The sequence below is a fragment of the Camelus dromedarius genome, chromosome 5, assembly GCF_036321535.1.
Source record: "Camelus dromedarius isolate mCamDro1 chromosome 5, mCamDro1.pat, whole genome shotgun sequence".
In the NCBI taxonomy this organism is placed as follows: domain Eukaryota; kingdom Metazoa; phylum Chordata; class Mammalia; order Artiodactyla; family Camelidae; genus Camelus; species Camelus dromedarius.
In genome coordinates, this window is record NC_087440.1 from 67,360,249 (window position 1) to 67,373,672 (window position 13,424).

A 13,424-nucleotide genomic window follows, 5' to 3' on the forward strand; every position below is an offset into this window, starting at 1 on the left:
ACTAGTTCTTTCATTCTGAGTTATGTCATTCCATTTATTTGCGTCATCTTTAATTTCTTTAATCAATGTCTTACAGTTTTCAGAGTATAGGTCTTTCACTTCCTTGGTTAAATTTATTCCTAGGTATTTTATTCTTTTTGGCGCAATTAGAAATGGGATTGTTTCTTAATTTCTCTTTCTGCTAGTTTGCTATTAGTGTACAGAAATGCAAGAGATTTCTGTATATTAACTTTGTAGCTTTCAGTTTACTGAATTAATTTGTTGGTTCTGATAGTGTTTTGGGGAAGTCTTCAGGGTTTCCTATGTATAGGGTCATGTCATATGCAAATAGTGACCGTTTTCATTCTTCCTTTCTGATCTGGATGATTTTTATTTCTGTTCCTTGTCTTGTAGCTCTCTAGCTAGAACTTCCAATACTATGTTGAATAAAAGTGGTTTCAGTGGGCATTCTTGTCTTCCTGAATGTGATGTTAGCTATGAGTTTGTCATACACAGCCTTTGTTACATTGAGGTATGTTCCCTCTATACATACTTTGTTGGGAGCTTTTATTATAAATCAGTGTTGAATTGTATGAAAATAGCTGTTTCTGTATCTGTTGAGATGATCATGTGATTTTTATCTTTCGATTTGTTAATGTGGTGTATCATGCTAATTGATTTGTGAATGTTGAACCATTTTTGCACTCCTGGAATAAATACCACTTGATTATGGTGTGTGACCCTTCTGAAATACTGTTGAATTCAGTTTGCTTGTATGTTCTTGAGAGTTTTTGCATGTATGTTCATCAAGGATATTGGCCTGTAATTTTTTATTTTATTTTGTTATTATTATTATTTTTAGTAGTGTCCTTTGGTTTTGGTGTCAGGGCAACGCTGGCTTTGTAAAATGAGTTTGGAAGCTTTCCTTCCTCTTCAATTTTTTGAAATAGTTTGAGAAGGATAGGTATTAACTTTTCTTTAAATGTTTGGTAGAATTCACCCGTGAAGATGCGCGGTCCTGGACTTCTGTTTATTGGGAGTTTTTTTTTTTTTTTTAATTACTGATTCAATTTTATTACTTGTAATTACTGATTCAGTTTTATTACTTGTAATTGATCTACTCAGATTTTCTATTTCTTCCTGGTTCTTGGAAAATTGTAGTTTCTAGGATTTTATCCATTTCTAAGTTTTCCAATTTGATTGCAAATAATTGTTCATAGTAGTTTCTTATGATCCTCTATATTTCTGTGGTATCAGCTGTAACGTCTCTTTCATTTCAGACTATTTATTTATGCCCTTCATTTTTTACTTGATTATTTTGTTTGTATTTTCAAAGAGTCAGCTCTTAGTTTCATTGATCTTTTCTACTTTTTTTGGTCTCAATTTATTTATTTCCACTTTAATATTTGCTATTTCCTTTCTTCTACTAACTTTTGATTTTGTTCTTCCTTTTGTAGGTCATTTAGGTGAAAGATTAGATTTTTTGGGGGGGATTTTTCTTGTTTCTTTAGCTATGCCTATATTACTATAAACTTCTCTCTTAGAACTGCTTTTGCTGTGTCCCATAGATTTTTGGAAAGTTAAACACAACCTTCCAACCTTTCATTTGTCTCCAGATATTTTTTTAAATTTCCTATTTGATTTCTTTTTTACCCCATTGATTGTTTAATAGCATGCTGTTTAGTCTCCATGTGTTTGTATCTTTTCTACTTTTCTTTTTTTTACATTTTTTACTGAGTCATAGTCATTTTACAATGTTGTGTCAATTTCCGGTGTACAGCACAATTTTTCAGGTATACATGAACGTTCTTTGTCGCTGTGAGCTACCACAGGATCTTGTATCTATTTCCCTGTGCTGTACAGTATAATCCCAGTTTTCTTCTTAGAGTTGTTTCCTAGTTTTGCACTGTTCTGGTTGGAAAAGATACTTGGTATGATTTCAGTCTTCTTAAATTTATCAAGACTTGTTCTGTGGATGTGCTGTTGGGTGGGTTGGCCCCCTGGGCAAGCTTATTATAAGGCTTGGCCATGACCGCTGTAGTTGCTCTGGTAGGTCGGGCAGGGCTCGTGAGGTGGCATTGGGGAGGGGTGGCAATCTGGGCCAGCGTGGAGGGGTGGGACTTGCTTTGGAGGTGTGCCCATCCCAGCAGAGACTGTCCCTGTTGGTGTGGCAGGACAGGAGCCACTCTGGGAAGGCCCTGGCTGTAGTGGGTCCATAGGGGAATGCTGGGATCGGGTCAGTGGTGCTAGCAAGATACATGGCAGATGTCAGAAATGGCACCTACCAGGGCCAGGCCAGGAGAGGATTAAAAAATGTTTTTTTAAATGACACCTGTCAGTACTTCTCTCTGGAAGGAAGTTCCAGTAGATCCCTGCCCCTTCAGCACTTGCCCTAACATCAGCCACTGAATCTCCATTTATGGTTTAGATGCTTTTCAAACTGCGGCTTCTGCACTAGGACTTGGAGTGAGTGAGTTTGTGCATGAGCCCTTTAAGATTTCTCACATCTCGTTGGCTCTCCCTGACGTAACCCTGCTGGTTTTGAAAACCAGACATTATGGGAGCTTGTTTTACTGGTGCAGGTCCCCTGGGCGGGGGTGCCCGCTGTGGGGCTTGAACCCCCTGCTCTCTGGGAAGGACCTCCACTTTAGTGCTATCCCCTCTTGCTTGTAGGTTGTCACCTTGGGGGTGTGGGTCCTAACTAGACTGTGTCTCTGTCCCTCCTACCCATCTCAGTGTGTTTTTTTCTTAATTTCCTTATCTGTAGATGAGCTGTTCTACTAGTTTTCAGATTATTCTCAGAGAAAGTTGTTCTGTATGTAGTAGTAGTTCTGATGTGTCCATGGAAGGAGGTGAGCTCAGTGTCTTCCTCCTCTGCCATCTTGATCCTGACTTGAATCTTGATTTCTAAATACCACCCTCCAATAAAAGGAACCAGAGCTCCTTGGAGAAATAGAAAGTACAAAATGAGACTGAAACATCTAGTTTTAGAAAGTAAGGAAATGCTTAAAGAATGATGAGGTCATGTAAAAATGACCTAGATGCGATCTGAAAGGGTTTCCACTGGCCAAATTTGGGACGGGTTGGACTACAAAACAAATAAAAGTCATAATCGTTTATAAGAAACCGTGATAATAATATATTATAATCCACTGAATACATGAATGAATAATACAAATGTATGAATGAATGGATTGATTAATTGAAAGCTTGATGAGGAACAGTATATTCACATAGCTTCAGAGTACCCCCCTAAGAAATACTTATTAATTACAAAATGGAGAAGTGTTTGTAGCTCTGTAGTGAGGATGTCTGGCATATATTACTTTAATCAGTTCATCAATGTGGACATCATCAATAAAATTCAAATCAAAATTGTGTGCCACCTGAGGGGGCTGTAGTGAAAGGAACACAGTGTCTTTTCTGTAATATTCCTGCCAATATCTTTGCTCATGTTTCATTCTTTTTTTGCCCCATCATTTATTCTATTTTAAAATAAATTTGTGCTGCAGTAGGACATACACACAGAAAGGTGACAAATCATCTGTGGACAGATCAATCAATTTCAAAAAAAAAAATGAACTCATCTATGTAACCAGCTCCTGGATCAAGAAGTCAAAGAATCTATCAGGCTAGAAGTACATGTTCTGACTTCTCATTATAATCACTGATGATTAATTTTGCCTGGTTTTGAACTTGCTGTAAAAGGAATCATACAACATGTATCTTTCTATATGGCTTCTTTCTCTTAGCATTATATGTTCACATTGTTGCAGGTGGCAATATTTTCTTTTTGTAACTACCGTGTTCCATTGTATGGAATTATCAGTTAATTTTTTCTTCTGGTTATGGATACACACTGGGGTTGTTTCCGATTTGAGGCTGTTGTGAATTGCACTGCTGCAAACATCCTTATTCATCTTTTGTCACACATGTGTCCTTTAATGTGGGCTGTGTACCTAGGAGTTGAACTTTATAGATCAACTTAAGTAGATCTACCAAACATTTTTTCAAAGGGTCTGTATCAGTTAACACTGCAGCAAAGGTATAAGGGAGTCCTGTTTGCTCCATGTGCTTGCTGTCATGGTTTTTAATTTTAGCTATTCCGGTGGGTATGTAGTGGTCCAACACTAGGATTTTAACTTGTTATCTCTGATGACTTATGAGGTTGAGCATCTTTCATCTGCTTGTTAACTGTTGTCTTGTGAGGCTTCACATCATTCATTTTTGCCGTTCAGGTCTTCTGTCTGGTATCCTTTTCCTTCTGCACAAAGGTCACTTCCTTTCTAATTTAGTGTGTCAATTGATGGTAACGTCTCAGCTTTGTTTGGCTGAAAATGTTTATTGTTCTTGAAGGACTTGTCTTTAGTTACAGAATTCCAGGTTAATAGCTGTCTCTGTTATTTCATTGAAGATAATGATCCTCTTCTGGTCTCCATCGTTGCTGTCTAGAAATCAACCATCATTCTCACTGGTGTTCATTTGTAGGTGGTTCTCTTTTCTCTTTGCTGCTCTTAAAATTTTTTTTATGTGTTTGTGTGTGTGTGTGTGTGTTCTACAGTTTTATTCTGATGTCCCTTCATATTGCTTTCCCCCCCTGCTTGTTGTGTATTGGCCTTTCTGGATTCAAGGATTGGTGTCATTTACACTGTTGAGTCTCTCCATTACTTTTCCTAGTATTCCTCTTAGGTGGATGTTAGGCCTGTTCACTCCACCATCCAATGTCCCTTATGATTGCATCTCTGTATCTATTTTGGAAGCATTCGGAATACTTTTTTTAGATCTGTCCTACAGTTCCTAATCCATTATTCATCTGTGTTCAAGCATAATTTATTCACCTAATGAATTGAAAAAAACTTCTGTTATCATATTTTTAATTCTAAAATTCTGTCTGGTTCTTTTTTCAGTTCTGGTTGGTTATTTACAGTACTCTGCGTTCATTACTTTCAAGCTTCTTATTTACACATTTATGTATATATAAGCCTTTTCTTTGTTTTTTAATGTCAAGCTATCAGCTTTAATATTTGGCACAGAGAGAAGGCCTGAACCCAAATTTTGGATTAAGAATATCCTGACTCACAATCTCTCATCTAGTCCTTCGTTTTTGTTTTTTTTTTCTTTACTTTTAATTTCAGAATAATTTTAAAGAGTTGCAAAAATAGGTCAGTTTCTCCCTACCCTTCATCTACCTTCCCATATGCTAGTGTCTTGTGTAACCATAATAAACTTATCAAAATCCGGAAATCAGTGGAATGTCCAATAATGTTAATTGAGCTACAGACTTTATTCATATTTTGTCACCTATCCCAGTAATATTTATATGTGGACCATGATCCCATTTAGGATCTCACATTGCATTTAGTTGATATATTTCCTTTGTGTTCTTTAATATGTGGTGTTTGCCAAATGGTGGCTTTTCTATTTCTATGATTTTTTAAAAAATATTTATCAATTGATATTTTCTTGCAGGAAAGGGCTTGGCCTTCTCTCCCATTTTTTTGTGTGGTCAGTGACTTATTTTTATCAATATGGACTCATAGGTATTTGTTTTGTCATGTAAGTTACTATCCATCAACATAATTTTTTATTTTATTGCTCAGATTATCCCAGATTTGGCCCCTTCAGGTTGGTTCCAGTGTCCTTTGGTGAATCCTTATCTTGTTCGAGCACTTTACTTTGTTGTATCATAAGATGTTCTAGGTTCATCTGGTACTTTCCCCGTCCTAGCTTTGCAGCCAGACATTTCTCTAAGTAGTCCTGGTTCCTCTCACGGCAGGATGCTGTTTAGAAGCCAATATTTGGGTGATAGGGGTGTTCACTGCTAAAGGAGTATCACTGTTCCTAGTCTCTCAGAGGACGGAGCTAGGAAATGTATATATATATATTTACACATAGACATATATATATGTGTGTGTATACACATATCTACCTCTATCAATATCTATCACCTATTGAAATATGTATTAAAAACTGGAATATCTCTGATTCTAGTCTTAACACCATACAGTTCGTTCTGGCCTTTTCCCTTTCTTTGTTTTGTCTCTAGTCTCAGAGTATATAGCCAAGAACTGGTTTCCGAATTGGTTAGGTTGGTTTTTCCTTCTGAACTCCCTTAAGTGTGGTTACTTACACCTTTGTAATACAGTTCACTTGTTACTGATTGTGTTTCCTTTTGAGTTACTTTCACATAGTGTTTGATTTTGATGATACGGCTTTTTATTTGGTGAAACATCACCATGGTTATAAACATCAAAACTATGTAAAAAGATGTATCTGGAGACCTGTCCCTCCCCCCTGTTCTTTGTATTCCATTCTCATTCCACCAGTTCCCACCCTCCTGGCTCCACAGTGTCTGTAGGACAGAATTGGAAGTTAGTGTAACTGACGGGTCCTCTCATCATCTCAGCCTTGGCTTGTCTTTGTCCACCATTTTCTGGTTGCCTCAGATTTTCTGTTATCTCTAGCGTGACTGGCTCATTCACGCCTCCATGCCTTTGCATGTTCCCTTCTCTGCCTAAAGTGATGCTGTGGTCCCCTTCTTACCTTGCCCATCTTTAATCTTTCAAAACTCATTTCAACTCTTAGCTGCAGTGTGAAGACTTCCTTCTCTCGCCCTCCTGTCCCCACTTGCATTTCACTTCTCCTGTAGTTAATAATTCTCTCCTGTTCATTCATAGCTCCATAGCACCTGTGTATGCTGTGTAACTTTGGTGACACTTGATTTAAATTATTGATGCATAGGCTTGTCATCTTCTTTGTAACTGTGAGCTCCTTAAAGACAAGAAATTGATCTTTGCATTTCTAGCGTCTAGTTCAGTTTCTTGCACTTATGCAGTGACTACAGTACAGTGAGTTCTTTTCGCTTACTTTTTCTTTACTCTTTCTCTCTTTATTTCACTCGTGATGCAAGCCCATCCTGATAGCATGTGAATCCTTGTAATGTGATGCCTGTGATCTTGTCTTCCGTGGCATTTTTGTAATCTCTGCCTCTCCTAACATATTTGGGTACAGCCGTGGTAATTTAATGGCTTCCTATGATGCCTGGGAGCTTACAATGTCTAATTAAATTTTCAGACATAGTATAGAGGGAAGAGATGAAATCGAAGTATAGAAATTGTTTAAAATATGCAGACCTAGAAAGTCAAGACTATGTTATTGGTCAGATTTGCTTCTTCACTTGAAAGGCTGAAACTTCCTGCCCACTTAGCCTGTTAGATTGGAAGAAATTGTTGTTCTGGAAACAAAATCCGTTCAAACAGTCTCTCAAGAGCTTTAGTCAGCTTTTAAAATGTCATTATTTTTGTCCAAAAGAAAAGTGCCGTAAACGTCCAAATTGTGTTTCTAAGCTGCTTTTCTGTCCTGTAGAAATTATTCAACAGATTATGTTACAGTGTAGGGGCTTATTTCCACCAGTCTCTTCACCCACCATCTGTTACTTCCCTCTCGTCCTGCCACTCCTGGTGTGTCCTGTCTAATTGTAGCGCACTCTCCACGCTGCTACCCGGGACTCAGAACAGAGGTTTAGTTGTACAGACATCACAGTATATACAGGGGAAGGGATGTTGCTTCAGGACCTCACCTAGTGAGGGCACAGGGCCGGCTGCTGCATCAGTGTTTGATGTCTGGGGCGAGCGGGCTGTGAGAAAGCATTCACTTACGTTCCTGGCTCGTATGCTTTATTTACTTAAAAAACAAAACGACTAACTAATATATTCACTTTTTATTCAGGTGTAACACATATAAAGACAAGTGCATCATAAGTGGACACTTTGATGAGTTTTCCTAATTGAGCATAACCAGGAAACCCCCACTCAGAGCGGGGAATCCAGGATTCCTAGCCTGCCCGAATCTCCCCTCCTCCCTCCCCTCATGCTTTACTGCCCCCTTCAGAGGGCCAGGATTATCCTGACTTACATGGTTTTATCTGGTTTTGAACTTTATAAAATGGAATCATACAGCATACTCTCTCATGTGCCTGGCTTCTTGGTCTCAATATTATGTTTGTGAGATTCATCTTGTGTTGCCGCATTAGTTATGGTTCCTTTATATTCATTACTGTATAGCATGCAAAAAAATTGCCTGGTTTTGTAAATAAAGTTTTATTGGAACACAGCAACCCCCACTTATTTACATACCGTCTGTGGCCACTCTTGCGCTCCAAAGACAGAGCTGAGTAGTTGTAATGGGGCATAGAGATTATGTGGCCTGCAAACCCTAAAATATTTACTATCTGACTCTTGGCAGAAAAAGTTGGCTGATTCCCGCTGTATAGTATTCATTAGATGAATATTCCACAATTAATTTGTTAACTGGATTTGGCTATTACAATTAATGCCAAATTCAAAGAATTGAATATTATTCTGTATGTCTTTAGGACCTGGTTATGTGCGTTCCTGATAGGTATTTCTGTAGGAGTGGAATTGCTGGGCCAGCTTATGCTCTGCTTTATCAGCTATTACTGAACAGTTTTCCAGTGCTCACCCCCACAGCAGTGTATGAGAGGTGAATTGCCGCACATCCTGAGACTTGGTGTTGTCAGATATTTTCATTTTAGCCATTTGATCAGTGTGTAATTTTATCTCATTGTGGTTTTAATTTGTATTTCCATGGCAGTGAACGACATTGAGCACCCTCATATGCTTATTGGCCATTTTGATATACTGTTTGGGTGGCTTGTCTTTTTCTTATTTTCTTGGAGTTCTTTATATATTCTGAATGAGTCTTTTGGTGGATACATGTATTGCAAATACCAACTTCCTTTCTGAGACTTGCACCTTTATTCTTTTAATAGTGTTTTTATTTATTTTGTTTTAATTTTTATGAACCCAATCAGAAGATCCCACCCTAGAATATGCTACTTTAGCATGAAGATTATTTTGAACTGAAGGACACTGAGAAACAGCAGACACAGGAAGAGCTTTTTGCCATCCCCTTTCTTCCTGAAAGCAGGGCATACATTTCCACTTGTAAAGGTTACCCCATTTCCCATACTAGGGAGGAGAGAACGATTCTCATCACGGAGACATTTGAGTCTGTGGAACAAATCTTACTAAACAATCCTTCTCTACCATACATTTCCTAGTCATCTTCTCACAATTTATCATCCTTGGGAGCCCCCCCTCCCTTTTCCTTTGTTTAGTCACTTTTTCACTGTTTATTGCCCTTTGTTAATACAGTATATGAGCCCCTGGGTCTAATAGTCTCTTTAGGTTTTCATTTTACTGTGGCATCCCCATGCATGTAAAAATATTAACATCAATAAAGAAAATATACCTTTTCTCCTATTAATTTGTCTTTATCAGTTTAATTTGCATATTCCCAAGAATTAACCTGAGAGGGAAGGGTAAAGGGAAAATGTTTTCCTTCTTCTATAAACTATAACAAATGCCAACAACATGGCTGAATCTTACATACACTGAAGAAAATGAAATTGGACGTGGTATTTGTAGGTACCTGGAAAATAGCTATCCTCCACCTTGTCAAGGCACACTATCCCCAGGAAATGCCACTACATCTTTAGAATTTTATGCTTTTAAGTCCTTCTTAATTAAGAGTGTGACTTGCTATGTTGTTACTCGTCCCAGGGTCTGCATAGAGACAAAGTTCTTACCTGGTACTTTTGAACATTGAAAGACATCCCAGGATCTTAGAGTCCCCAGTTCTATGGCTCTGTTTCTTTAGCCTTCCATAGTAAGCTGAATATTCAAAGATTTTGTTAAGATGCAGTGTCAAATATTTGAATCAGTTATGTGCATTTTTTTTTCTGAGGACTATTTCCTCAGATCCCTGAGTTTAGAAATTTAGAAATTGAAGCTGGTTTATCTAACTTCAAGTTGCATTGAATTCAGCAGGTTGGATATATGTTGTAGGGGGTAGACGCCATGATTTTTGAGATCTGTTTAATAATTGCTTTTGTTTTAGTTTTATAAATAGTAGTCCAGGGCAGTTTTACTTGCTTAAAATGTTTTTTGTTTGGGTTTTTTTTTTTTTTTTTTTTTTTTTTGGGTGGTTGAATCTACAAAAGATGTGGATGATTTTAACTTCAAAATATTTAGAGTAATTCTAATACTGCAGGTATTTTTTTTCTAATTTCTAATTTAAGTGCAGCTACTTACTTTAAAATGACTGGTTTTCTTCTTTCAGAAAAAAAATAAGACTTTTGTCAAAGCTATGCCTCTGTTTTTAATGGAATTTCTTGTGTACTTGCTATTTCTCTTCTTGTTTTTCCAGGTTGTGCAGTTAATACAGATGCTGTCTAACTTTCTATTGCTGTGGCACAAGAGTATAGTAAGTACTGTACCACACTTCCTCTGACCTACTTGCTTTTATAAAGTGTTGGCTTTCTGTCTTGACATTTCTCATTGGAGCAGTGGAGGTATCAAGACCAAGTTTTTAAAAACCTGCTTTTCTCAAAGGGATTAATTCACTTGGTTGTCTGATTTTTGAGTGTCTAGCTTTATATACATAAACAGATATATCCTAATTATAATTTATTTAACCTTTTGATTAACACAGAATTGCTCAGGCCATTCCTTGTAAATAGGAGCAGATAGACATTAGAGATGGATCCATATTGTGCACCCCGTCTCCTCCCACGACCCCCCCCCCCACCACGTGATGGGGTTGTGGAACTGACTGCAGCTCCAGGGTGGGCCCTGGTCAGGGGCAGTCCCATCTCCGCTGTGTCGATGATGAACTCATTGTGGAGGAGGCATCAGCCCCTGTTGGGCATGAACTGGCCAGAGGGCAGGATTCAAGAATAGTTTTGTAATCCTGTTCTAGCCAGGGAGACTCCAGAGTAGGTTTGCCAGGAGCTTCTGGCAGAAGTCTTCTCATGCTTAAAACAGAGCATCCCCAAGAGCCTGCCTCTCTTTCTCTTTGGGATGTGGTTCTGTGCTGCTGTGAGTGAGGTTTGATGTGGCTCCAGGCTGAGCAAGAAGTCACACAGGGCGGAGGACAGAGAAGCCAGCCCTGAAGCCTGTTCCTCCTCCAGAAGTCCAAGCAGCTGAGCCAGTAACATTTCCTTTTTGTTTAAGCCAGTTCGGGTTGGGAGCCAAAACATCCGAAGTGATTCACTTAATCCCTGTTTTATTTTTAGTAGTCCATTAGTTTCTCCCCCGGGGAACGTGGGAGTGATTGCGAAGGGAGGCAAGGTCCTCCGGTTAAATGAAACTGGCAGGGCGTGCTGGTGCTGACTGACACCCTCTTCGCTCCGGACAGGTTACAGGTAGTGATTTCATATGCAAACATGTGAGAATGAAATGCACTGCTTTCAGATTCTCCTTTTTACTTCCCTGGAGGTTTTGCCTTTTCATCAACCTATTTGGGCTGTGAACGCTGAAAAGGGTCTTGGACTGCCAGCCCAGAAACCATCCCTTGTATAGGTGTATATTCCATAGTGCAGAGCAGCGGTCCCTTGTGTTTTCTTAGAATAGTCTGTACCCAAACTTCTAGTTCCTTGTTTGCTTCTTGTTCTTCAAAAATTACCACGAATACTTCGAATATAAAAAATGTATCGGGAATGATATGACAGGTGTCCACATGGACCCTCCCACAACACTCTAGACAAATAGAACGTTTACCAATTCTGTGGAACAGCTAACAAGCCCCAGTCTTCCTCCCTTGGAGTAGTGCCCTTTCTCTGCCTCTGAGGACCCACTATCCTGGTTTTGGTCTTTATTCTTCCCATGCATTTTGTTTGTGCTTTTACCTCATATGTGTAGTATAATTTTGGTATACTTTTTCACTTCAGGTAAATGTACATATTGTATGTATTTGTCGTTTAAGATCGCAAAGGAGTTGAGAATAAATTCAGGACCACAGAAAGAGGCTATAAATTTGTTTTCAAACACTGGTCCAAAGATCTGTTACTAGGCATCTCGGTGATGTGCAATAAAATGGGTTAGATTTTAAATGGCAGGTGAGTTTAATCAAGATACTTATCTTCTGGCATCTGGTGCTTGTCTGCTACTGAGCTCACTGTCTCTACCTGATCTGCACCCCTCGGAGGTTTGGTGGATGCACGACCTACCGTGTCATCAGTGAGCTTTTCAGAGTGTGTTGGTGACTTTTCTCATTTAAATAGCTCTATTCATCCTGAGGTCAGAGCGCATGCTTTTGGCAAACTTGTGTAAATCTATATTTTTTTCTGCACTCTTGTCAATTAGCCATCAAACTGACAAAATTGACTACATACTTTCTAAATTTGTCAGCTTGTCAGTTTGCACCTCGCACTGGTGGCCCCAATTATAGACCAGGCATCCACCCCTGTGAACAGACTGTGAAGCATGACACTTTGAAACGTAGTATCTCATTTCCCTTTTTGCCCCAGCATGAGTCCTGGAGATGTTTTTATAGCATCTTTGTCTGAAACATACCTTAGGTGATTTAACTTCTGCATTCAAAAAATCTGTTCTTTCGCTGTTGAAGGATTCATATTACCCCTTGTTCGTGTTCAGAATGTTGCCTCTGCAGAACTGAACTGTCATTGCCACTCAGAGATCATTAATCCTTTCCACTTGGGAACATAATTACTGATAAAGTGTCAGAGAAAGATTTATGACAGTCAGAAGAGGATATCCATTTTTTTTTCAGGGTGTTATTTTTTGTTTAAATGTTTAACATGTGGGGAAAAAAGGAAACTCAAAAGATTTTTACCCCCTTAATCCATATAGATTCTCTCCACACTATAGGAAGGGAAAAGTAACATCTTTTGTGGAAATTGAATTTTAGGTTTTTGTGCTTTGTGCATGCATTTTCTTGTTAAAAAATGGATCTTTCTTTTAATTTTATTTAAATGTAACTATCACTAGCTTTTTTCCTTCATTGTGGGCCCAGGATCATAAATTAAAATGTTGCCAATGTTGGAAGATTATGTAACCATCAAATGGAAACATCCAATCAAATGAGGTCTCTATGAAAAGAGTTAGTAAACCTCTTCCATGGGGAGACAACCAGTGTTTAAGATGGAATGCCATTTGTACCTTAGGCCAAATATAGACAAGAACTGCAAGATATTTAAGCTGTAATCCTGTAAATATATTTTATATCCATTGTCTTATTTTAAAAACTTCAGTGTTAGAGTTGCTTTTGAAGGGGAAAAAAACTTGTTGACATTTTTCTTTGAAAAATCGATTCAGAAAACTGATGTTTCTGTTTCTTGTGGCAGAATGTGTTCTTATTTGTTTCTTAAGCAAAGGGATCTGTAGAGCGGGCTTGTTTTTATGCCTCAAAATGAAATGATGCCTTTGTGGGGGCTGCTCCACTGGGCTAGGGGACTTGTAGACAGTGACTCAGATCTGTAATTAGGTCTTGCTCTCCGCACCCTTGTTGACTTGAAAGCACTGGCCATAGACCATGTAGTCTGGGAAAGCAATACATGAATCATCTAAATTGGCACAAATTATCCAGAAGGCTACTAAATGTTTCCTACTCTTTAGTCTGAT

General features: G+C 38.5%; 1 protein-coding gene across 7 annotated transcripts in view; it reads left to right on the forward strand.

The window, feature by feature from the left end:
• Window positions 1-13,424, forward strand: part of SIPA1L1 (signal induced proliferation associated 1 like 1) — a 338,644-nt gene that overhangs the window by 149,922 nt on the left and 175,298 nt on the right. For all 7 annotated transcript variants that reach the window (XM_064486079.1, XM_064486081.1, XM_064486087.1 and 4 more), the window contains one exon: window positions 10,210-10,266. The gene's annotated coding sequence lies outside the window, so the exon portion shown is untranslated. The remainder of the gene's footprint in view (window positions 1-10,209; window positions 10,267-13,424) is intronic.